Below are 26,288 nucleotides of genomic sequence, written 5' to 3' on the forward strand. Positions count from 1 at the left end.
ATGTACTGCAAATAAACTCATTTCAAAGTAATTTTATTACGTTCCTATAAAAGCAATTTAACTGGAAACTCTTTATTAATGATGACCTTTGCCTGCTAGGTCAATGGAAACCATGCTTGAGCCCTGAGCTGAAAGCAACTGTTAACTAAATCTATGTTGCTGCAAAACGGGTCTTCATTCCATGTGAAATTTATGAACCTTGATTCATTAAAGACTTTATCTTGCTCTCTTACTATAGATGGATGTTTTACACTTATTTATTTGTGTGTGTGTGTGTGTGTGTATGTTTGTGTGATAATGAACATGCCATGGAGAATACCTTTGGGAGTCAATTTTCTCTTGCCACCACGTGACTATCAGGGATCAATCCCTGGCCATCAGACAAAGCAGCAGGCCCCTTTGCCCTGGGCCTTTGAACCCTGATGATGAAATAGTTCTCAAGTATAGCTGGGAGTCTCTTGGCCAAGGGATTTTCCGGGAACACTCAACTTCCCAAGTGACCCACATCTCTCTGAAGAAGTCTCAGCGAGGACAGCACGATCTGGAAGTTGTGAAGAGGTTGGATCTAAGCAGAAGTCTGGCCAGCTGCCGCCATCTTCAAGGCTCCTCCTGCAGGTGGCATATGTTGCAACAAAGGCAAGGATTGATCTGCTGCCTTCCTATAACTCAGGCCAGGAGTCTCGGGGAACTCACTGCCTGTGTCTAGATTGATTTTAAGGGTGACTCCCTTCGGCCACATTAGCACCTTAATTCTTCTTGCTAACTGATCCTTTCCCTTGACTGCTTGATCGACTCAGAATCAATTTTTCTTTTAATCTTCTCTCACTTTCCCTCCTCCTCTCCTATCCTTTCTCTCCCCTCCCCTTCTCTCTGACCTTTCTTCCCCCCCCCATCTTTCCCTCGCCCTGTGCTGTTTTGTTTGTGGCAGGGTCTCACTTTGCAGAGGACTACAAAGCTACAAAGCTAGTCTGCTCAACTCCCCATCTAGATGAGACAGGAGTGTCAGTCTCCTGATGGATGAACGAAGCTGTCACACCATTCAGTCGGTGTACCACCTCTGGGACACTGAATGTGCTAGGTCAATGCATATGGCCTGCCCTTTTTTCCCAGGTCTTCTTTAATTTCTTGTAAAAGAAACTGCTATCATTAGGATGATACATTTCTTTTGTTAAAGGTCTGCAAAGGTTTGCTTCTATAATCAATTTTTTGGCTATCACTTCAGAATATTCAGAATAGATGGTATATTGAAATCTAATTCACTTTTCAGCAGTATCTTACATTGAAGAGAATTGTTGCACGTTTGATTACTTTTATGTATTTGTCTTTTTGATCCCTGGGATATTCCAATATACAAGATCATGCCATTTGCTATAATATATATATTTATATGGTTTTATATATATATATATGGTTATTTTTGTTATTAGAGGTAGAATTATGTTTGTATAGCTATCTTCTTTTGGGGTTTTGGAAGGTTACTTCCTTGCTTTTTCTAGGTTGTAGTTTCCCTCCTTGTGTTGGCGTTTTCCATCAATTATCCTTTGAAGTGCTGGGTTTGTGGGAAGATATTGTGCAAATTTGGTTTTGTCATGGAATATCTTGGTTTCACCATCTATAGTGATTGAGAGTTTTGCTGGGTATAGTAATCTGGGCTGGCAATTGTGTTCTCTTAGTGTCTGTATGATGTCAGTCCAGGCTCTTCTGGCTTTTATAGTCTCTGGTGAGAAGTCTGGTGTAATTCTTATAGGTCTGCCTTTATATGTTACTTGACCTTTTTCCCTTACTGCTTTTAGTATTTTTTCTTTGTTTTGTACATTTGATGTTTTGATTATTACGTGATGGGAGGTATTTCTTTTATGGTCTAGTCTATTTGGTGTTCTGTAGGCTTCTTGTATGCTTATGGACATCTTGTTCTTTAGGTTAGGGAAGTTTTCCTCAATAATTTTGTTGAAGATATTTACTGGCCCTTTAATTTGGGAATCTTCATTCTCATCTATACCTATTATCCTTAGGTTTGGTCTTCTCATTGTGTCCTGGATTTCCTGGATGTTTTGGGTTAGGAGTTTTTTGCATTTTGCATTTTCATTAACAACTGTGTCAATATTTTCCATGGTATCTTCTGCACTTGACATTCTCACTTCTATCTCCTGTATTCGGTTGGTGATGCTTGCGTCTATGACTCCTGATCTCTTTCCTAGGTTTTCTATCTCCATGGTTGTCTCCCTTTGAGATTTCTCTATTGTTTCTATTTCTATTTTCAGATCCTGAATGTTTTTGTTTAATTCCTTGTGTTTTCTTGCAGTTCTTTAAGGGATTTCTGTTTCCTCTTTAAGGGCTTCTACCTGTTTACTTGTACTCTCCTGTATTTCTTTAAGGGAGTTACTTATGTCCTTCTTAAAATCCTCTATCATCATCATGAGAAGTGATTTTAATTCTGAATCCTGCTTTTCTGGTGTGATGGGGTGTCCAGGGCTTGCTATATTGGGAGAACTGGGTACTGATGATGCCAAGTAACTTTGGTTTCTGTTGCTTATGTTCTTGCGCTTGCCTTTTGCCATCTGGTTAACTCTAGTGTTACCTGCCCTCACTTTGTAAGACTGGAGTCTGTATTTCCGGTTATCTTGCTTGTGGCAGAGCTCCTCAGAGTCCAGATGTCTCTCTGGTCTTATGATCCTAATCTCCTGGGTGGAAGAACTCCTGGGACTCGGGCCACCTCTTGGATCTGGAAATCCTTCTGCTCTGGGTGCAGTGGTTCCTCTAGGATGGCTCAGGATACGATGTCTCCCAAGTGCAAACCAGCTAGGTGTCTGCTGCTCTGAGTGCAGTGGCTCCTCTAGGATGGCTCAGGATTCAGTATCTCCACAGGAGCAGACCAACTCTGTGTCTGCCCCAGCCAAAAAGACCAGGCAGGGGCAGAAGGGAAGTGGAATTCCAGAGGGGCAGAGTTTGGGTAGCTGGTGGGTCCTGAGTGTCCCTGGCTCCCAGATGTAACTCTGGGGCTTAGGGAGTGAGATGGAGTTCTTACCGGCTGCTCTGAGTGCAGTGGTTCCTCTAGGATGGCTCAGGATTCAGTATCTCCACAGGAGCAGACCAACTCTGTGTCTGCCCCAGCCAAAAGGGGAACACTGTATTTTTGATTAATATATATGGTGTTTGAATTGAGATGAAGTGTAAGTATAAAACACTGAATTTTCAAGTTTTAGTTGAAAAGAGAAATTTAAATATCACGTCCATAGTTTTATAATAAAACTGTCTACATGCTGAAATGGTAACTTGGGTAGATTAAAGCAAGTATTAGTAACTCTAACCCCATAAGTGTGTTTTTATTTTCTTCAGTGTAGCTATCAAAAAATTTACAACTATATGTATGACTCATAATTTCTGGACAGAACTGATCTTGAGAGCATATGCTCCCAGAATCCCAGACAAGGTGAGAATCTAGAAATAAGTACCTAAGAGCTATTTCTATGGCAATCTCACACTCAGAATAAACTCAAAAAGTATCTTTTAAAGGTTCTGGTAAAGTACCCTGAAGAAATCAAAAGAAATAATGTTGAATTTCTCATCCAGTCCAGGTTGACCACACTCAGGAGAGTCCTTTCAGATTTGGAACCCACAATAAAACAGAGTATACAAAGTTCAAAGCAAGTAAAAACCAAAACAACAGCAACCAAATAAAAAAAAAACAAAAATAAATTACTAAATTGTCAGAGGGGTGATACTGGAGGAGGGAAGTATCAAAGGTTGACACCCAAGAAAGGACTAAAGATGATAAGAATTAGATGTCATGATAAAGAGGATTGTCATTAGAAGTAATGGGACAATGGTAAGAAAAGAATATGTAGGCAGGAGACATCTCAAGATAAGAGAAAACTGGGAATGGGGAGGGGCCTGAACCAGTTTTGACAGAAGAATGGGAGACTTCATCTACGGAAGAAAGCTTGTAAGCTCTGATTTCTAATTCCCGGCATTGAATTAATTTTCTGATGGCTTTGGGTGCTTCAGACAGACAAGAATGTGAAATGACTCTGTGATGGTCATTCTTGGTTGTCAACTTGAATACATCTAGAATTAATTAAAAACCAAAGGCTGGGATTATTTTTTCTTAATTAACTCATTTGAAGAGGGAAGACACAATTTTAACCTGGATCTTTTGAGATGGAAAGATCCACCTTTAATATGGGTCATACCATCTACTGCCAGTCTATAGAAAGGATGTGGAAGAAGGAAGCTTGCTCTCCTTGCCTGCTTGCTCTCATTCTTACTAGCAAGTCCATTCTTCGCTGCTACTGGATCCTACTTCTTTGGGATTCTGATTTACACTACAGCCAGCTGAGACATTCAGCCGTGTGGACTGAATATCTCTTGGATTACTGGATCTTCCATTGCTAGACAGACATATTTAGACTAACTGGACTACAGCCTGTAAGCCATTAAATCATGTGTGCCTCTAGAAAACCCTAACTAATACAACTTTTGGTATCAGAAGTAGTTATAGAGCAAAAGAATTATAAGGATAATTTTTTAAGTATCTGGAATAGGCTTTCTAATTTTCCAACTCCTACAGTTAGTGAAGCTTCTCCAGTTACTAAAGCTTCTCCTAAATGCTCAGAGAGTAATGAAAGCACTATTTTATAAACTTAAGGAGACATGTGCATTTGAAAACCCTGATTCGACAGTTGTAAGTAGCAACAGACTTGGTCACTTTTTGTATAAAACTTTTGACAATTTGTGGGAAAAGATTGGAAATAATGACGCTGGTAGAGATGCTCCTAGCATCTCTGGATGAACTGACAAAGGAAAAGAATGAGCTCCATGATAAAATTAACCAGCTTGTAGCATCTCAGAATTCAGTGAAGGACCACAATGAACTCAGTGATAAAATTGACAGACTTTGATATGAACAAACATTCTAAATGTTCCTAAGTGCACCCTGGAAGAGAATCTCTCCAGGAGCAGAAGAGCTCAAGTTGTGGAAAATAAAATTGAAGCCATCATCTTAAGTTTGGCTGAATTACAGTAAAAAATTTCGAGTTTCAGCTTCAGAGGTAGGTTGCCAGCAGTTAAAGTAGGGCTGGATGCCCCAGTGTAGAGGAATTTGAGGGAGGGGAGGTGGGAGTGGGTGAGTTGGTGGGTGGGGCACACCCTCATAGAAGCAGGGGAGATGGGATAGGGGTTTCTGGATGGGGTGGGGGGAAATGGGGAAGTGATATAACATCTGAAATGTAAATAAAATATCCAATGAAATAAAAAAGAATGAGATCTTGTAACTTGGAATGGAGATGTATGGAAGGTCCCTAGTGAATCTTAGAACTTTGAACTCTCAGATTCTTAAGAGGTTATCTCACCCGAGGAAGTAGTCTCTCCACCTTCAACAGAAGCCATACTCTCATCCTATCCTTGAAATATTGCCTTTTCCACCTCCGACTGAGAAAATTAATCCTTTATCGTCTGATTAACTAACAGTCCTTCTGAAGGAGATGTCAAGGAAGACCATATTTATATATATCAGTCAGCTTTGACCAATAGTTGCTTCTAGACCTATATCCAGACCTAAAGTAAAGCAGGGTCCAATCTGGGTGACAGAAGTCCATAAGGAGACATGCTATACTACTAAAGAACTTATTGAGTTCACTACTACACTCAGTCAGAGATCTAGAGAATGTGTGTGGGAGTGGATTTTAAGGGTGTAGGGTAATGGTGGAAGGAACATAAAACTGGATCAGGTTGGGTTTATTCACACAGGCTCTCTGAGTGGAGATTCTAGGTTTCACATGGAAGCTCACACAGTTTTAACAAGTGTCAAAAGTTTGTTCGAATGGTTGGCTGAGATATTTGTCAAAAAATGACTCACTAAAATAAAATTGGAAATACCTGGTAGTCCTTGGCTTAGCGTTGATGAAGGAATTTTAAGGCTCAGGGAAATTGCAATGCTAGAGGAGGTACACTGTGTAAAACCTAATTCTCCACAATGGAAGACACAGAAGACATGCCCTTCACAAATCCTATAAGACACAAAAAGGTGAGAGGGGCACCAGCACATTTGAAGAGCATTGTTTTCATCTTTTTTTTCTTGTTTCAGAACCTAGGGTTAAAGATACTGCTGCTCAGTTGGATAAAGGCAGTGGGCTTAATTAGACCCTGAAGTAGCAGGGGCAAGGTGGCAGCAGTGAATCACCAAAGACAAGCTAATCATAGTTATCATAATGAACAACATATGTAAAGTAATGTCCATATGGGCCTAAACTGTAATGGGCAGCACAGGCAAAATGATTTTTATGGTGGTATGACTCGTATGGACCTCTGGTACTAGATAATCAATCTAGTATTTCCAGGCATGAAATGGATAACAAGCCTACTGCATTTTTATTTGATCTATATAAGCAGAAAAATCCTCAAACAGATAAAGAAAGGCTGCACTGGATCATGGCAAAAGGGAATCTTGGCACATGAACCAATTTCCAGACATGAGCCAGTTTACAGACCCATAACCATGAAGGGCTGAATAGATTCCATAAGGAAATAACTTGATAAAATACCCAAGAGTTTTACTATTATCCTTTCTCTAGTCTTCCTCCCAGAGAGACCTATGGCCTTTTGAAAAGGTAACTGCACATTGAAGGAAAGGAACCAACCAGGCTTTCCAGGGTCTATTGGAATTAACACTGATTCCAGGAGTTCCCAAGAAATATTGTGGCCCCCCAGTTATTTATGTAGAACAGGTGATTAATGGAGTTTTGGTTGAAGTCTGACTCATAGTAAGGCCAGTGGGTCTCCAAACTCATCCTGTGGTTATTTTCCCAGTCCTAGAATGTATAATTAAGCTAGATATACTTAGAAGTTGTCAGGATGCTCACCAGGTTCGCTGACTTGTGGAGTAATGGCTATTAAGATAGGAAAAACTAAATGAAAGCTTTTAGAGTTGCCTCTACAAGGGAAAATAGTGGATCAAAAACAGTACCATATCCCTGAAGAAATTTCAGAAACTAATGCTACTATAAAGAACTAAAAAAGTGCAGGGGCGGTGATTCCCACTACATCTCCCTTTAACTCTCCTATCTGGCCAGTGAGAAGACAGATGGATCATGGAGAATGACAGCTGAATACTAAAAACTCAACCAAGTAGAGACTCCAATTGTAACTGCTGTACTAGAGGTGATGTCCTTACTTGAACAGATTAACATCGCCTGTTACATGGCATGTAGCTATTGATCTAGCAAATACTTTTTTCTTGGTACTTGTACATAAGGACCACCAGAAGCAATTTGCTTTAAGTTGGCAAGAACAGCACTATACTTTCATAGTTTTACCTCAAGGATATATTAACACTCCAGCCCTGTGTCATAACTTAGAAGGGATTTTGACTGTCTGTCTCTTCCACAAAATATTATATTGGTTCACAATGTTGATGGCATTATGTTGACAGGGCCAAATGATCATGAGATAGAAAACACTTTGGACTTGTTAGTAACATATATGTACATCAGAGAATGGAAAATAAATCTAACCAAAACTCAAAATCCTTCTACCTCGGTGAAATTCTTAGCAGTCCAGTGGCATGGGACATGCAGAGATACCACGTCTAAGGAAAAAAAAAGTTATTATACCTGGCCCATTCATCACCAAGAGAGAAGCACAATCTTTAGTGGGTCTATTTGAATTCTGGAGATAACACACTTCTCACTTGGGTATGTTATTCCAGCCCATATACCAAGTGACTCAGAAAGCTCCTAGCTTTGTGTGGGGCTTTGAACAAGAGACAACTCTTCCACAGGTCCAGGCAGCTGTGAAGGCTGCTCTACCAATTGAACCATATGATCAACTTAACTGTCAGATATGGATTCGGTTTGGAGCTTTTGGCAGGCCCCTATAAGTGAATCACAGAAGAGAACTTTGTGATTTTGGACCAAGGCTCTACCATCATCTGCAGACAACTATTCTCCCTTTTGTGATAGCTCTTCACCTGCTATTGGGCCTTAGTGGAAACTGAACATTTGACAATGGGCCACTAAGTTAACCATTTGACCTGAGTTGCCTATCACAAACTGGGTATTATCTGATCCACCAAATTATAAAGTTCGTAGTAGCAATCCATTATCAAATGGAAGTGCTATATACATGATAGGGCTCAAGCAAGTTGCCTACATGCTTATGATTTCTACTACTCTTATAAGGTGGTCTGCTACCGAGCATGTACTTTGTGTGCTCTGTTATTGGTTGACTGGGGAATAGAAGACTAGGGCCCAGTTTACTGATGGTTCTGCATCCAGAAGTGTACTGCTGCAACATTACTACTTCTTTTTGGGACAATCCTGAAAGATACCTGTGAAACGAAATCTTCACAGTGGGCAGTACACATGGCCATACATTTTTTTTTTTTTTGGAAGGAGAAATGACCATATGTGAGATCGTTCTCTGAGTCATGGGCTATAGCCAATGGATTAGCTGGAACGTCAAGAACTTGGAGAGAGAGCATGATTGGGAAATTGGTGAGAAAGATATCTGGAAAAGTCTGTGGATAGATTTTGCCAAATGGACAAAGGATGTGAAGATACTTGTGACTCCTGTGGATGTTCATCAAAATGTGACTTTAGCAGAGGAGAAGTTCAGTAATCAACCAGATAGGATGAGCCATTCTGATAACCTGTTCTCCAGCCATCCCTATCATGTCAATGGATCCGTGAGCAAAGTGGCCTTGGTGGCAGAGTTGGGAATTGTACATGGGCTCGGTGACATGAATTGCCACTTAACAAGGCTGGCTGGGCTATAGCTTCTGCTGAGCACCATGTCTGCCAACAGCAGAGGCCAACACCGGGCCTGAGATATGGCACCATTCTCATGGGTGATCACATGGCAAAGTTGACTACATTGAACCACTTCCTCCAAGGAAATGACAATTTGTCCTTACTACTGTAGATACTTATTCTGGTTGTGGATTTGCCTTTCCTACCTAAAATAATTCTGCCAAAACGACAATCCGTGGACTTACAAAACACTTTATCTACCACTATGGGATTTGAACACAGTATTGTTTCTGACCAAGGAACCCACTTCACAAGAGAATTGTGACAGTAGACCCAAAATCATAGAATCCACTAGTCTTACCATGTTCCCTACCATCCTGAAGCAGCTGGCCTGATAGAAAGATGGACTGGCCTTTTGAAGGCACAGTTACAGTGCCAATGATGTAACATTGGGGCCTAAGACAAGATTCTCCAGAAAGAGGTATATACTTTGGTTCAGCATCTAATATATGGTATGAATTTTCCCATGACTGAGATTCATGAGTCCAGGAATCAAAGAGTGGAAAAGAGAATAATCCCATTCACTGTTATCCCTAGTGACCCAATATAAACATTTTTACTTTTTCTTCCCTAGATTTTAAGTTCTTCTATCCTAAAATATTTGATTGCAGAGGAAGGAGCACTCCTGACAGGGGACACAACAAATATTCCATTGAACTGGAAGCTCAGACTTTTACCCTTGGCCACCTTGGGCTTCTGATGCCCTTCAGTCGACAGGCTAAGAGAAAGAAATACAGTGTTAAGACAGTGATTGGTCCAGATTCCTAGGGGAAATTGGTTTGCTTCTCTACAGTAGAATTAAGAAAGATTGTGTCTGGATTGCAAGAGATCCTTTAGATCTCCTCTCAACCTGTGGGTCATGAATCTTTGGGAGTTGCATGTCAGATATTTACATTATGATTCCTAACTGTAGCAAAATTACAATAATAAAGTAGCAATTACATAATTTTATGGTTTGGAGTCACCACAACATAAAGAACTGCATTAAAGGGTCACAGCCTTAGGAAAGTTGAGAGCCACTACTTCAGGGCATGTCTCAGTGCTACCATGTCCTGTGTTTAAAGTCAACGGGAAACTACAACAATCTAATCCAGGCAAGACGACAAAGGGCACAGACTCTTTAGCAATGAAGGAATGGGTGACTTCTCCAGGAAGAGAACAAAGGCTTCCTGAGGTGCTTGTTGATGGTAAAGAAAATACAGAAATGGATATTAAAGGAAGGTTATAAATATTCCCACATATTCTAAAATCTATAATGCATTTGCAGTTGTATCATGGGACAGTTATATCACATTAAATGTAATTATGACCTAGTTATTGTTTTCATTTGAAAACTACACATGACTTAAGGAGCTATGATTGTGTGTTAAGCTGACAAGGGGTGGATTTGTGGTGGTTATTCTTAGTTGTCAACTTGACTACATCTGGAATTAACTAAAACCCAACTGGCTGGGTACATCTGAGAGGAATTTTTTCTTAATTAAATCATTCAAAGTGGAAAACCCCACTTTTAATCTCTATCTTTTGAGGTGGGAGGACACAATTTTAATACAGATCTTTTGAGGTGGGAAGATCCACCTTTAACCTGGTCCATACCTTCTGCTGACAGCCCATTTTAAGGACATGGAAGAAGGAAGCTTGCTCTCTTTGCCTGCCTGCTCTTGTTCTTGCTGGCAAAGTCACTTCTTCATTGGCATTGGAGTCTACTTCTTTGAAATTATCATGTAAACTGAAGACAGCTAAGACATCCAGCCTTGTGGACTGAACAACTACTGAATTCTTGAATATTCCATTGGTAGGTAGTTATTATTGGACTACCTTGACCACAGCCTGTAAGTCATTTTGATAAACCCCCTTTATACATACAAATTCTGTTCCTCTAGAAAACCCTAACTAATACAGACATATTGGACAATGGTGTCCGTGATCCTTGGGTATCTTTAAGCATTATTTTGGTTCTGTTTAGCACTAAAGTTTGTGTATGGTTCTCCTTAAGATCCTTCATGATGTCTTTTTAATAGTTACACGTGTCTACACAAAAACTGTACTCCAGGATGAGTCTCAAGGCAAATCAGCTAAATGACTTGGAGTGGGAAGTGAGGGTACAGACATGGTGTACCTGTTTCCTGTTGAGTGTTCTTTCCCCAACACATTTAGATTTATTTTATTTCATGTGTGTGTGTGCAGTATGAGTATTCCTGAATGTATGTTTGTGTACCATATACTTGCAGGTACCTGTAGCATCCAGGAAGCCATGCTTTTAACCCTGAACCCTCTCTCCTTCAGTTTCTTTGTGAAAGCCTGAGCCCATCCCTGAAGCTTGGTGACAGGTAAACACACACACACAAACACACATACACACACACATACACACACAAACACACACACATACACACACAAACACACACACAAACATACACACACATACATATACACAAACACACACACACACAAACACACACATGCATGCACATACACACATACGAAACCTTTCCTTTACAACAGCTTTCCACTTTTAAGACAGAGATTCAATACAACTACTGAGAAAATCAGCACAGTTGCTAAGAGAAAAGACATTATTTATTGCTGAAGACAACACAGACAAGTGCCTTAAGAATCTTTTAATGAAGAGTGACCTGCAAACTTCACCATGTTTCTCAGTTTACCTGTGCTCCAAAAGCTATCCCCTGAAAGTGAGGTGTTCCCAAAACACCTTTAGATGGAAGGAAATGAATATGTCAAATCTATGAATGTAAGTACCATGCCCTAGAAGGGAAGTTTCTATTGCCACCAAGAGTATACACGGGATGGAAGGAGGACGATACTATCTCTTCTTTCTTTAAGTTCATAGAATCCTAAAATTCAAGAATACAGAGTAATGATTCCACAAATACTCTTGCACACACATCTCTACAGTTTCTGTTATTTTGGTAATGCTCTCAATGCAAAAAGTAGGCAAAGTTTTTTTTTCACCTATCAGCAAAGATGCTAGGCCTATACACAGACTTTTAAATATTTCTTATTGAGATCATTTGTCCTGTAATCAGAGTGCCTGGGTTCAAACTGTGTTCCCCCTGCTTACGAAGCACATGTCTGCACATTACTTCAGGTAGATCTCTTTCTTCTATGAGCCTCCTATTTCCCGAACAGGACCGTCACCCTTTCATTTCTTAGGAATGAATATAAGCTAAAATATGCACACAGCTCTTAGTGTAGTACCTAGCACACTGTCTACACTGATAGAGTCTTTGCTATTCTTGTTGCTGTTGGTGCTGTCAGCGATTATTAACACTACCACTTCCATTGACAAAGCACTAGATAGTTATTAGAGAGCCATAGATGCTAAGACAATTGGAAGCGGAAATTTGAAAGAGTCCAGCTTTCCGTGGGCAAGAAGCAGGTTGGTGTACCTGCCAAATGCATACCAGGCAGTGCATTCCACTCCTTACTCAACAAAATGACTCTTGAAACTTATGATCAAATGACTTGGCTGAGTGTATCTGAAGTGGCCATTGCATAACTCTGCTAAGGGTAAACTGGGATAAATTATTAGCACGGCCCATAGCTGTGCTTCATTGTGCAATCAAGAAATGCTGTATGGTTTTACTTTTCTTAGGGAAAAAATATCAAAAACTAGAACCAGAAAACATTTGGAATTTTTTTTTGTCCACGGCCAGATCTTACAACATCAGTGATTTAAACCAGGCATTGAATATGAACTCAACTAGGCCTCTAATATTTCTGCCTTGCTCAGTTCCAGCGAACAATGCAGCCCTGGCTGGTGTTGAAAGTCTGCAGCATGCAAAGGCTAAAGGCCTAGCTAGACAACTGGAATCTCACTTTCACAGAGTTGCTCTGGCCTCCCAAATGTTGGAATAACTTAGTAGTATAGTGCTCAAGTCCTCCGCACCATAAGTAAAAAAATAAGAATATTAAATTTAATAAGCTCGGAGAGTAAAATCAGAGCCACATTTTGTACGAAAGAAACCAGCTTGCAATGATGCAAAGCAGAAAGAAATGTCTATTGGCCCTGGTTTAAATGATAGCAGAAGAAAGAAGGATGCATATAACTAAAATAGAGGGTGTGTTGGAGTCTCCTTTTGAAAAGATGTTGAAGTCCACGCAGGATTTCCTAAGCCCGTCGTGAACTAGTTTAATAAACAACTGTGTTCTCATAGCTCCACCTCCCCTGCAGAGGAAACTGCTCTTTCAGGGCTCCCCCGCTGCCCTGCTAATCAGTCATTAAGTGTACAGTTAACAAACAAGTACCTGAAGAGAAAGGGATCAAGACAGTGCACAAAACTGTCCTGGCAATCTGAATGCAGGTGTGGGAGACACAGACCAGGTGGCTAAAAGGCTTCTTTGTTTGAGGCTGTCAGGGGGAGGACCCGATTAATCTCATGCCCATCCCTAAACTCCCTTTTAACTATGTCAAGACATCTCCTCACATCAGGAAGTCCACAATGACACGGCTATGTGCTAAGCTCCATTAATGTGGTCCCAGGTTTAAACACTTCGGGTTCAAAGTGGATAATTGGTAGTAGTGGATTTTAAAAGCTCACACAGGTGCCTTTGAAAAGAGGTCAAAAGTCAAGTGCATCTCTCCTGAGAGCACTGGTGAGCCTTTCCTAAGGAGATCAAAATTCTTTTACGTAAAGCCCCAGGGTCTTGTAAGCACTGTTATTAATTTAGTTCTGTATGTTCCAAATAAGGGGAAAATGATGCCACATGTGTGTATTACCAGTAACCTGGGCATATTTGTTCCAGAGAGGGAGATGTTAGATAGATTTTCACCTAGCAATTCTGGCTTGCTAATGAAGTAATCCACTTTCTACCAGGCCCAAAGTGGGGGGTTCAGGTCAGGGTAATGAACCTTAACACAGTGAAAAGCCTGAGGGGAGGAAAGGAGTCTGAACACAGGAATGTGCTGTCATAGACCGAATGTGCTGGTCAAACCAAGGCTACATTGGAGTTTTGACTCTAGCACATAAGACAGCCATCGCCGTACATGACTGGACCTCTAAACACCTTGTTCAGCTTCATAATGTCTTTTACTAACAGAACTTATAAACTCTCATCATCAAAACATGTTCCTGGTACTTTCATAAGGCAGCCAAACAGCCCAACTCTTAACTGGTATATATTTCAAAAGTGTTGAAGAGTTTGCTGGCAGACCCCAGAGGCCTACCAAAGCTACCCTAATTCCTCATTCCCTCTGTCTGTTAGATAATTTTCTTCAACATGCCTATCACTGTTTTATTCTTAAGACATGCTTTTAAAACAGGAGCATATGATTTGGGAGGTCTACATTTTGACATATATCTAGAACAAAACGAAACATTTACAAATATGTTTATGCTTGCTCATGAACATTAGCATGCCAGTGATTTTTTAAAAGCAGCATGTGCTCTTTGGGATGTCTGCCACAGTAACACAAACATGAGCAGGTGAGTGCTGGCAAGGATCTGAGGAAAAGGAAACCCTCTTGCAGCACTAGTTAGAATTTTGAAATCAGTACAGCCACTATAAGCAATAACACAGCAGGGATGCATCCAAAGCACTAAACCAGGGAGTGGAATAGATATTTCCACACTCATATCCATCATAGAACTGTTTGCAACAGCCAGAAGGTAGTAACAAGCCAAGAGTCCAGGGCAGATACAGAAGATTAAAAATGCAGCTCACACTGTAGGATATCATCTCAAACCACACATATTATGAGTAACAGGATGTATAGAAGGATACTCTAACATACTGAAAAACATCAAATGAAAGAGGTTAATCACCGAAAGACAAACATGGTGTAATCCCACTCATGTGAGATGTCCAGAGTAGGAGACTACATAGAGAAGAATGTGTATGAGAGGGTTTGCCAGGAACTGTGGGAAAGGGAGAAGAAAGAGTTACCGTTTAACATGTACTGTAACAAGTTTTGTAGACATCATCAAGATGTTATGTAACATTGTGAATGTGTTTATTGGCACTGACTGTGTACTTTAGTTGACAGTACATTTTACACTGTGCATATTTTGCTACAATACATTTTAATTAAAATGCCCTCAAGCAGACATCGGTGCACGAGGGCTGAGATCTTGATTAGACATGCTTGCCTGATGGGCTGCCCTTGAGTCTGACATGAGGCTACTGATGGAAAAAAAATGTGATTCTTTCAAGATTGCAGAGAACCAACTGGCTTGAGTAAACAGATAGAAACAGGGTGTGGCTGACATTCTCAAATCAGTACACAAATCCTTGGACCCATACTCTCTATATTTATAATTAGGAAGGAATGTTTGTCAACTAAATTCTTTAATGAAAATCACAGATTTGTCACAGTTGTTTGCCACAAAATCATGGTTTCACTTAAGAAATGGGGAAAGGAGGGGAAAAAGATCTTTCAGAAATAACACTTTAGTTTCAATTGAATGTAGAGCACACATGGTCGTACTATGTAGCATAACAAAGTTAATCCATAAAAAGTAACAGGACAGTGGGTTAACTGCTGTTAAACTACACGTGTTAATTATAGACAAGGAAGACTTGCCAAGGCCTGTTAGGTGAACTTCCAATTTGCTCTCAGCACAAAGGAAATGGCACTCAGGGATGAGTGGTCATTTCAACATCTACACAAGACAAAAATTTCCAGCTTGAATCCCAGTAACTTAAACCCGTGTTAACAGGGGACTGTCCAATTACCAGCATGTAACATTTGTTCAGAAGACTTCAAAATCCCCTAACTTGCTAATAATAGTTTAAAGACTCTATGGTGTTTAAAGTCTGGAAAATACCTCAGTCTATACTGAAAGGGAGATTACCCTTGGATTCACTAAAGATTTTGGCTAGGAACCCCCTGTACTCACACGACACCATTGGAGGACTGCAGTAGTTCATTTGGCTGCACAGAATTCCCAACATCCTCAACACAGCCTAACCAACAGGAAAAATGTACAGAATCTGATACCCTCAAATCCCAGATGTTTAGTCATTTTTCCTACCACCAACATCATGGTATTGACCACAGAAACAAAGACCAAAATGACAATAGTAATCACCAACAAGATTGCAGGGAGCTTGATGGCTGGCCTCACATTTGCTGCCTTCTGGTCTGTCTCAGGGCTGAACATTTTCTTAAAGAAATAAGACATATACAGCACTAAAGGAAGATTAAAGACCACAGATTAAAGACGCTGAGAGCAACAGTCTAGGAAGTGCAAGTGCCATTCTCATTCTAATACATCACTGATTTGCAAGTTGCCAATCAAGAGTTGAGCAAGTGCCTGTTCTTTGTAACACTGGTTGTATGCATGGAGGACTTTAAACTGCATGAAGTCAGAGCTCATTTCTCCCACATCTCAGCACAGACTGGTTCTCATGAAACACAGAGCACATGTGCTGGATGTATGAAGAAAACAAGCAAATGGAGAACCAACCAAACAGAACAGAACAAAAAACAAGCAACACTGGAGGCAAACTGAAGTTAATGAGCTTAGAACATTGTGGGAATATCCTAGAACATTCACTCTGAGTGACTGACAGAGAAGCCATTCGATCTCAGGACACTCCTATCAAGTCCTTTCATTGTTCTGATTGTACAGTTGGGGAAACAGAGTCAGAAACAGGCATACAGTGTTATAGAACAACTCTGGACCTGGTAACAGAGCTTCAGAGTGTTCCTTTGTACCTTACACTAAAATATTAAGTTAGGATCTATTATATAAAAAGTCACAGGACCTGTAATTCTCCTTTAAACATGGGCCTTGAATTTATGCCCCTTTTAAGTCAAATCCTTTTCATCAGAACTGCTCATTTATAAGCAACAGCATTGAAAGAAACAATGCATGATGCCTTTAATCCCATCTCTGGAGAGGAAGGGACAAAAGTCACTGGGACTCACAGGCTCAGCAGTCTAGCCAAATTGCAAGTTCAGGCACAGTGAGAAATGCTATCTCAAAATTAACAACAACAATAAAAGTTGAAAAGCTGTTGGAGAAGACACTGAGATCAGCCACAGGCCTCCATATATACTCAGACACATGCACACATATTACAAACATGAACATGTACACACAGCAAATTTTAATAAAATTTAAAATTAGGCAATAAGACCACTAGCTTCATCATTTGCCTTTGCATGTGTTTGGAACACTGTGTGCGTGTGTGTGTGTGTGTGTGTGTGTGTGTGTGTGTGTGTGTATGTGTGTGTTTAGAACAGGATGACCAAGTATGTGAGCCAGGCTGTTGTTGCCAAAGTTTCCTTTTGAAGCTCAAGTCATGGAAGCAGCCATGATGTCAGAAAGCCATTGCTCACTAGAGATGAAATGTTGGTTAGCATTATCCTTGCCTGCCACAGAAACTTAGAGCAAGGTTAGACTAGAAAGCTCTTCTGGACACAGCAGTGGGTATTCGAAGGTTGTACCTGTGCCCTGCAGGTGAGTCTGACATCACCAAGTTCATGAACTATTCATTCGGCATCATGAGCCCTGCTGTCTCCACCATTCTCTCCCCTACCTTTTGTCTCAACATTTTTCCCTTAGCTGTATTAAAGTATAATCAAAAGATAAAAATTCTACATACTTAAAAATTACATGTATCGGTATGTTTTGCTGTATATCTACAGCATCAAGTCGACTAATATATCTGTAACCTTGTACTGTTTTTACATTTGTGTGTGTGTGTGTGTGTGTGTGTGTCTGTGTGTCTGTGTGTGTCTTCATGCACGTGAGGTAAACACAAACACCTAATTTCTTAATAAATTGAATTGTGCAACCTTACTTATTCTTCATCTCGGTTACTGTGGTGTCCATTAGAGCTTCAGAATTCATTCATCCTCTAAATGGTTTGAGTCCTTTGGCCAGCATCCTCCTGGCCAACCCCCACCTTTCCCGACAACCACTGTTCTACCCTGGGTTGCTAGGAGTTCAAGTTCCTCAGGTAATACTGTGTCATTGAAATAAAGTAGTAGTTCTCCTTCTGTTTCCAGTTCTTTTCACTTAGTATAACGGCTTTTGGGCTCACTGGTGATGTTATTCTCAGGATTTCCTTCTTGGGGCTGAATTATTCCACTGAATATTTACCACATTGTTTTTAATTCTTCCACTGGCAAACATTTAGATTGTGTCTCTATCTTGGATGTCATGAATAATGTTGCAAAGGTAATAGGAGTGACAATATTTGCTGATATTGATCTCAATTATTTTTTCCATATAGCCGGAAGTAGGGTTGCAGGATCATATAGTAATTTTATTTTGTTATTTTATTTTTGTGAGTTACCTCCAAACTATTTTGCAGTATGCCTATAACAACACACAATAACAGCAACAGTGTATGAGGGTCCCCATTTCTTAATATTTCTTCTATTTTGATATAGGGTCTCACATAGCTCAGGCTGGCCCTGAACTCATTATGTATTCAAGAATGGCCTTGAGGGCTGGATCCTCTTGCCTCTACCTCCCCAGTGTTGGGTTTCATGCATGTTGGAGGGTGAATGCGGGGACCCAGGCACATCAGGCAAGTCCTCTACCAACTGTACTACATGCCTTGCCTGTCTAGGCCATCTTCAAGGTGATATCTCGTGTCTTGTATTTCTCTTATGATGGTGATATTCTACACTTTCTTATATACCTATTACCTATTCACATGACTTCTTTGGAAAAATATCTATTTGGGCTCTTTGCCCACATTTGAATTGGGTTCTTTATATGTTGCTGTTGAGGTTGTATGAGTTCCTCAAAAGCTATGGTTCTCACACCCTGCTATACATAGGCTTTTGCAGTGTTGGCTGTACTTTTCATCCTGTGCAGATTCGCTTGCCTACCTTTGTTTATATTGCTGTGATTGTGGAATCTAGTCATAAAATCATTTCTAACTTCAGCATCCAAGAAATATTTCCCCAGTGTTTTCTTCTAGGATTTTTATAGTTTCTGATCTTAACATTCAGATTATTAGTCTAGTTGAACTGATTGCATGTGTGTGGTGTCAAGTATCCAGTTTCATTTTTTTTTACATATAAATATACAATTCTTCAACATCATTAATTGAAGAGACTCTCCTTTTCCCTCACAGTGTGGCTTTGGCACGTGTGCTGGAGATTAGCTGAGCATGTATGTGCTCTTTATCCTACTGTTTGTTTACAGGTCTTGTTATAACACCAGTGCCACATCGTTTGGGTTAAGGTAGCTTTGTACTTTGATCAAGTCATATGATACCTCTAGTTTTGTTCTTTGTTGAATTGTTTTGTTTACTTGGAGTCCTTTGTGGTTCCATATGAACTTTAGGATTGCTTTTCTATTTCTGTGAAAAATGTTAGTGGACTTTAACAAAGATTGCATTAAATATTTAGAGCATTTGGGATGTAATAGGATTTAACACTATTAACGCTTCCAACTCATAAGCACATGAGCAGAGAATATCTTGCCACTGATGTCTTCAGTTTTATAGACATCATGGCTGGCTAGGACTGCTGATCGCTTCCTTCCTTTGTAAACTTTCAGGGTGCCTTATAGTGCAATGAAAACTCAAGTCAGTTCCATCCCAAGAGTCTCCAGGCTGTTTCTGAAGTTCATGGTATCTTCAGTATATGAACTTAATCTTCCCACTCTGCTAGATAACCAAGGGCACAGCAATAGGCTGTATTTTGGGGTCTCTCTTGGATACCCTGACCAACAATTCAAAAGAGGGCCTTTGTCAGGTGGTCTTTGACTCTTGGAGAGAGCACTGTCAGCCCAGATGAGAAACTTATGTAAACAGTTAATAATGTTATTCCTTGTTATTTTACCCTCGCCCCTTCATCTCCTGTGTTTACCTCCCCATTTCTCCTATCAGATCACTGCATCCTGCTATCTTCACTTTCCTTGCATCTTCTTCTGTGTTAACCTCCCTGCCCTTTCCTAAGGAGTCCTCCTTTTCCCATTCCTGATCAAATAACATATAACCTGCTATTCCCCTTCTCTATCGCTTCCTAACCCCGACCCCCAGATCCAAGCAATGGTCCCATGTAAGTTTTCTGGTTTTTATAATTACTACAGGCTACATACTTACAACTGAAGATGTAGAGCTGGGAGCCTCCACCAAGAAAGAACAGGTTGCACTTCATTTTCTGGGTCTGGGTTATCTCACTCAATACAATCTTTCCTAGTTCTGTCCATGTATGAGGCCGGACTTAGAAGGAAGACACGGGAAGTCTGGGTATGAAGCTGGGGAGAGGGCATCACAAGGGTTCTGTCTGTATTGATTTCTGTATCCTGCAACTGTCCTGGTTCTTTTTTCTATCCTGCAGTTTCTCTGTAAAGTCTTTAGAAACTTACAAAATGATGTCTTCCTTTTAAGAGGCAACTCACTGTGTTTTTCTTTTCTGATTTGGATTTTGTTGTTTTACTTTTTTTTCTTACCCAATTGCTTTGGCTAGGACTTCTAGTGTCTCCCAAGTTAAGGATGGAGAGCAGCTGTCCTAGACTTCCCCCCTGACCCTGGTGGAAAGCTCTCAGCTTTCTGCTATCTGAGTGTGCTGTCAGTCGGGTGAGCTTCTCATCTGTGACTTTGATTGCATTCGAGTGCATTCCCTCTATTTATTATTCACAGAGAACTTCCACAGTGAATGTATGCTTAGTTTTTTTAGTTGTTGTTTGTACATCTTTTGAGACAGTCTTGGGGTGTTTACCCTCTGTTCTGTTGATCCAGCCTATCACATTTACTGATTTGAATGTACTGAGCTATTCTTAAGTCCCAGAGCAAACCCCACTGGATCATGGTTTATGGTCCTGTTAATGTGCAGTTGGATTCAATTTGCTAGCACTGCTAAGGATATGTTCACCTGGACTTGTCAAGAATACTGGTGGGCAGTTTCTCCTTTGTATAGTGTCCTGGCTTCAGTATCAGGGTCTCATAAAATGAATTTAAAGTATTTCCTACTCTTGAATTCTTTGAAAGAATTGGAGGTCTGCATGTTGTCATCAATTTAAATGACATATTCTTCAGAGCCTGGTGAAGTAACACCCAGGGCTCAAGGCTGACATCATCCACTCCAGAGACATGTCCTCTGATCACCACATGTGCCCTGCAACATGTGTGCACTTGCACTCACACGTATCATATTCACACAGTAATGAATTAATTTAAAACATAAATGGCACATGCTATATACAATCCATACTGTACCACTGTCTTCTAACCAAAGCAGCTTGCTGAGAGAGGATTAGATACCATGGTCTGGAAATGATTTTCGGTGGTATGGCCCTTAGTATGTCAACCAGTTTTCTAGTTGCATCAGAGTGTTGGCTCACAGTGAAACAAAAGTCATCTAACGCCCCTTACCTGTTACCACATGCCTTTGACTGCTACATGCAATATTTGTACTTCAACCCAAGCTGATTTTGCTTCTCATTGATTAAATTTATCTGTCTACTCCTGTCAAGAATTTTATTTTCTATGTTTATCTTGTTAGGTGAGAATTCTACAATACAGAAATGAACTCTTAAGACCCATCATTGCACAGACCCTTTCTAAGGCCTCAGGAGGGGCCTTTAAGACTTTTGCAAACCTAGCTTAAAATATTTTAACTCTAATCAATCTTTCTGTTTTCCACTCCCTCTTAATGTCCATCACCTCTATGCGTCCGGGCGTCCATCACCCCTATGCATCCGAGCGTCCATCACCTCTATGTGTCCAGGCGTCCATCACCTCTATGTGTCCTGGCGTCCATCACCTCTATGCATCCGGGCATCCATCACCTCTATGTGTCCGGGCATCCATCACATCTATGCGTCCGGGCGTCCATCACCTCTATGTGTCCGGGCGTCCATCACATCTATGCGTCCGGGCGTCCATCACAGAAGCCTAATGCGTGGGAGTGGAATGAAGGCAATATTTTAAATGTGCATCCCAAATATTAATATTTTGGATAACTTTTCCAAATCTTATAGCTCATCTACAAAAGAGATCTAGAGGAGTTCTCCTAAATTTGACAAAGATTCAAAATATTAACAGACCATAACCATGGTAATTTTCAGTTAACTGTACTCGAAGCTGGTGATGCTGAGTAACTATCTTTCTATTCTCTATCTAGGATGAGACTACAAAATGTGTCACAAATTAAGAAGCCATCAAGTAATACGAAGGCGAAAGAGTGAAGGGAGGAGAGATAGCATGAAGATGAGTCTAAACTGGCGTGATCTTTGAGGATATTATAGATTCTCAGGTTCAGTATTTGTTGTGCTTCTTTTTTTCTTTTTTAAGCAAATAGAAGACTTTTTTCTAAAAAGCTCTATAAATGTTAAGTCATGAGAAAATGCTGTAGCGAATTAACAGTATGCGGGCTTTTGCAACTTGAGTGGAGAGAGTGAACTGTGGGTTTTGTTGAAATTTCTCCGCTTTTGCTTCCCATCAGAAGCTACAGCTTTTGTGCACTGAGAGAGGTACAATGAAGTCACGGAATGTCAGGTGTGTTCACCTGTGTCCACTGCAACATACAAATAAAAAGGACTTCAGCGAGTCGGTAGGGGACCCAGAAGCTGACCCAGAAGCTGATGGAGTCCTCAGGAGGCTACATAAGACACCAGCTGCAGTGAGGCAGTGGTGGCCCACGCCTTTAATCCCAGGCAGATGCAGCTACAAAGTACGTTTCCAGGACAGCCAGGGCTACACAGTGAAACCCCGTCTAAAGAAAAAAAAGAAAACCCTCCAGCAGCACGCATGGGCAGAATATCTAACCCTAGGCAGGGGTTACTCGACATTGTGTGAGACCCGAAATGTGATCAAGTGAAGGCTCGAGGAAGCGATCTCACTAGGAGAGGAATACAACGTTATAGTGTTATACACCTGTGTGAACACTCATTTAAACTGAAGGGAAAAATCACCAGGAATTTAAGAAAGTTGCCATTCTGTAAGTGTCATAGAATATAGGAAACTAATATACCTTATAAATTTTCATTAAACATACCTTTATAGTATGTTTTTCTACATTTTGACCCTATCTTCTTAAGGACATAGTTATTTTGTTTATATCTACACAAAGTTCTCTTTAAATATTCATTGATTCTTCATTAGTTATGGAATATACATAATAAAGTCTTAGCAATCTGATATAATTGAGCAGACACCTCAAAACAGAGATCTAAAATACAGAATGATTAAATTGTATGAAATTCAAATTCTCCTCCGTCCACATGACTGCCTTAGGCAGAGCTAAACTATAAATGTGTCATTTATATGCAAAGTTAAAATTTGTAGCAGAACTAAATAATATCATAATATCATGAGTGCAAGACTCCTGTTTCATAAAAATAATAACCACAAAAACTGGATTTCCTGAGCCATTTACTTAGACATTTAATTTAAAAATTTGAATTTAAATAATTTTAAATACTGTATTTGATGATAATATTTTGTATTTCAAATATCACAAATATTAAAATCCTAGTTTCAGTTACTAGGAGTCAATTGCATAGGCAGGCCATTTTCCAGAGGTTAAGGTCAAGAACATGAAACTTATGTAATATATAATTTCAGAAACACAGGCCTGAACAGCAAAGCCCTTAGCAGCATACTGTAGCTTACTTAATACCTGCTGCTTCAACTAACAACAGAAAGGAAAACAATTGTTCTGAAATTAGACCTTTAGCCACAATAACACACCAGTTATCAAAATTAAAATCCATTCACGATCACAGTATGTCGAAAACTCTTGCTTGTAGACAGTAGCTTTTATTTTTTAAATCTAAATCTATAACATAACTTGTATTGTTTAGAAAACAGACAATTTATAGGAGAATAGTGAACTGCTGACCAATCCTTTTCTCCAGGTGAAATATCTGGGATAAATGGAAGCCTGTACCAAGAGAAAGGATGGTAAGCATCTCTGGCACCTTCTACTGATCTTCCTTCTAATCTCATCAAAGATGAGTCAAAAGGCCCTTCAGAGGCTTGGGACACTGAACTCACTTTGAGGATTGTCAGAGAAGTGGGGGCAGGACCCACCTTATCTGTTAGTTGTCTATCTTCCTTTCTTTGATCTGACTATTCCTAGAAATAATTACGCTCTTTGGGTTTCATCTGGTACACGCTAGAGTTTCTCATTATTTTCACTGAATGATTTGCTCAAAACTCTAAATTTTGCATCGTAAAGGGCTGCCAAGTAACTCAAGCATGAGCTCAGGACTGACATCTGTAGTCGGACAGTAAAGGAACCTGGTAGAGTTGCAGCAGCACAGCGAGCTGCTTATGTTCTTTCACTTTGGAGAGTGGCTCGTTTAGAAATACTGAGCATGAGCCTTGCTGACATGGGTAATCCAGACTCAGCCATGGAGTGGCTGCCTGTGAGAAAGATATGGGGGACCCAGCACTGTGGCACACAGGGCAGTATACAAGCTCCTATCCATGATGCCCAAAAAGAATAGGAAGCACTGTAGTGTGCTTTAATTTTTCAAGAAAAATAAACCAGAAGTGTGTGTGTGTGTGTGAGAGAGAGAGAGTGTGTGCGTGTGTGCGCGCGCACTTGACATTTAAATGATAATTTAAAAGATTTTATAAAACTTTTTAAAAAGTTTTTTAAAAAAGCAGAAAGCCTGCCTGCCGAGGGCACCGTGGCTTCTCTGAGCAGCGAAGGCACTCAGAGAACCTGAACTGCAAGGCCAATTGCATGCCTCAGAGAGATTGCCAACCTATGCCAGACCTTACCAAGGACTGAACAAATTAGACACTAACCAGATGACAGACAACAAAAACAACTATCTTTCTACACTGTCAACTACCTTACACTAATATTTCCTCACATAACCATTACAAGAGAAAATGAACACTTACCTAAGAACTATACTGAAGCCCTTTTGAGAACACTTATAAAATTCCACTCTAACGAACCTCCTAGAGATTCCCCCCACCACCAGCTGCATATTTCTATTAATTCTCCTGGCTCTCTGGGACTCTCTTCTGTCTCTCCCATCCCTAATCCTCCCCCATTCCCCTTGCACTCCCCTCTATCACCCAGGTCTGTCCCTCCCTCTGCCTCCCATAACTATTCTGTTCCCCTTCTAACTAGGATTAGTAAGCATCCTCACTTGGACCTTCCTTGTTTAACTTCTTTGGGTCTGTGGGGTGTATCATGGGTATTCTGACTTTTGGCTACTATCCACTTGTCAGTGAGTACATACCATGCATGTCCTTTGGGTCTGGGTTACCTCACTCAGGACAATATTTTCTAGTTCCATCCATTTGCCTGTGAAATGAATTATGTCCTTGTTTTTAATATCTAAATAGTATTCCATTGTATAAATTAAGGAGGCTCCCCAGGAGTCAATGCAGGTGATCTTAGCCAAAATGCCAAACAGTGGGGTATGGAACCTGAAGATAACACCTCCAGTAGCCAGATAGGACACCCCCCGCCCAGTGGAGAGATGGCAACACCAACCCACCTACAAAACTTTTGACACAAAATTGATCCCATCTAAAAGAAATACAGGAACAAAGATACAGCAGAGATTGAAAAAAATGGCCAACCAGTATCCAGCCCATTGTGAGACCCATCCCATGGGCAATCACCATTCCCTCACACTATTAATGATGCTATGTTGTGCTTTCAGACAGGAGCCTAGCATAGCAGCTCTCTGAGAGGCTCTACCAAGCAGCTGACTGAGACAGATGCAGATACTCACAGACAAACACTGGACGGAAGTTTAAGACCCCTATGGAAGAGTTAGAGGAAAGGTTGGAGGCCCACGAAGAGATGGCAACCCCACAGGAAGACCAACAATGTTGACTAACTTGGACCCCTGGGAACTCCCAGAGACTGAGCCACCAACCAAAGATCATACATGGGCTGGTTCGAGGCCTCCAGCACATATGTAGCAGAAGGCTGCCGTGTCCTCCCATGGCCTCAGAGGGAGAGGATGTGCCTAAATTTCCAGAGACTGATGGACCAGGGTAGGAGAATACTGTCCTCTCAGAGATGAAGGGAATGGGGGGTGAGGAACTCTGCAAGGGGGGACCAAGAGGGGGCAGCTTTAGTGATGGAAATGAATTAAGTAGGTAAGTAATGAATAAATGAATGAAAGTTCCACTCTTAGAATCCTAATCTGTGAGATAGAACACGTGAGGGGTCTATTCAGACCACCTGAGAATGAGCTCGTGGTCCGCAGCTAGGCTGAGCCTATTTCTTTCTTATCTGTGATGACTGAGCCCAACAGTCGGGGAAGAAACAAGTTCGGTCTTCTCTGAACAGAGAAAACACGTTGAGAAGGAAATTATAAACGTTGTACCAGTCTGCTCAAAGTTACATTCTACACTATATCTTTGATATTTCCAAAGACATTGACAATGTGATTATGTGTATCCACTGGAAGCAAGGTCTGAGCAGTCAGATCTCTTCACTTCTTACACTGGCTGATGGGCTCATTCATCCCTTAATCACTGAACCTTGGTTACAGTCTCACAAGGTCCCACCTCTAGGTGAAGATCTTTAGGCAACTTGTGGCTGCTGAGAGACGGAGAATCAGT

General features: G+C 40.6%; 1 long non-coding RNA gene across 1 annotated transcript; it reads left to right on the forward strand.

Moving 5' to 3' along the window:
* Window positions 1-461: 461 nt before the first annotated feature.
* Window positions 462-25,537, forward strand: LOC114613362. Its single transcript, XR_003710168.1, has 4 exons — window positions 462-615; window positions 21,865-21,996; window positions 23,600-23,645; window positions 25,376-25,537. It is a non-coding gene; the product is annotated as an uncharacterized LOC114613362 (long non-coding RNA).
* Window positions 25,538-26,288: the final 751 nt, after the last annotated feature.

This window comes from Grammomys surdaster, unplaced genomic scaffold, assembly GCF_004785775.1.
Source record: "Grammomys surdaster isolate TR1022 unplaced genomic scaffold, NIH_TR_1.0 126198, whole genome shotgun sequence".
In the NCBI taxonomy this organism is placed as follows: domain Eukaryota; kingdom Metazoa; phylum Chordata; class Mammalia; order Rodentia; family Muridae; genus Grammomys; species Grammomys surdaster.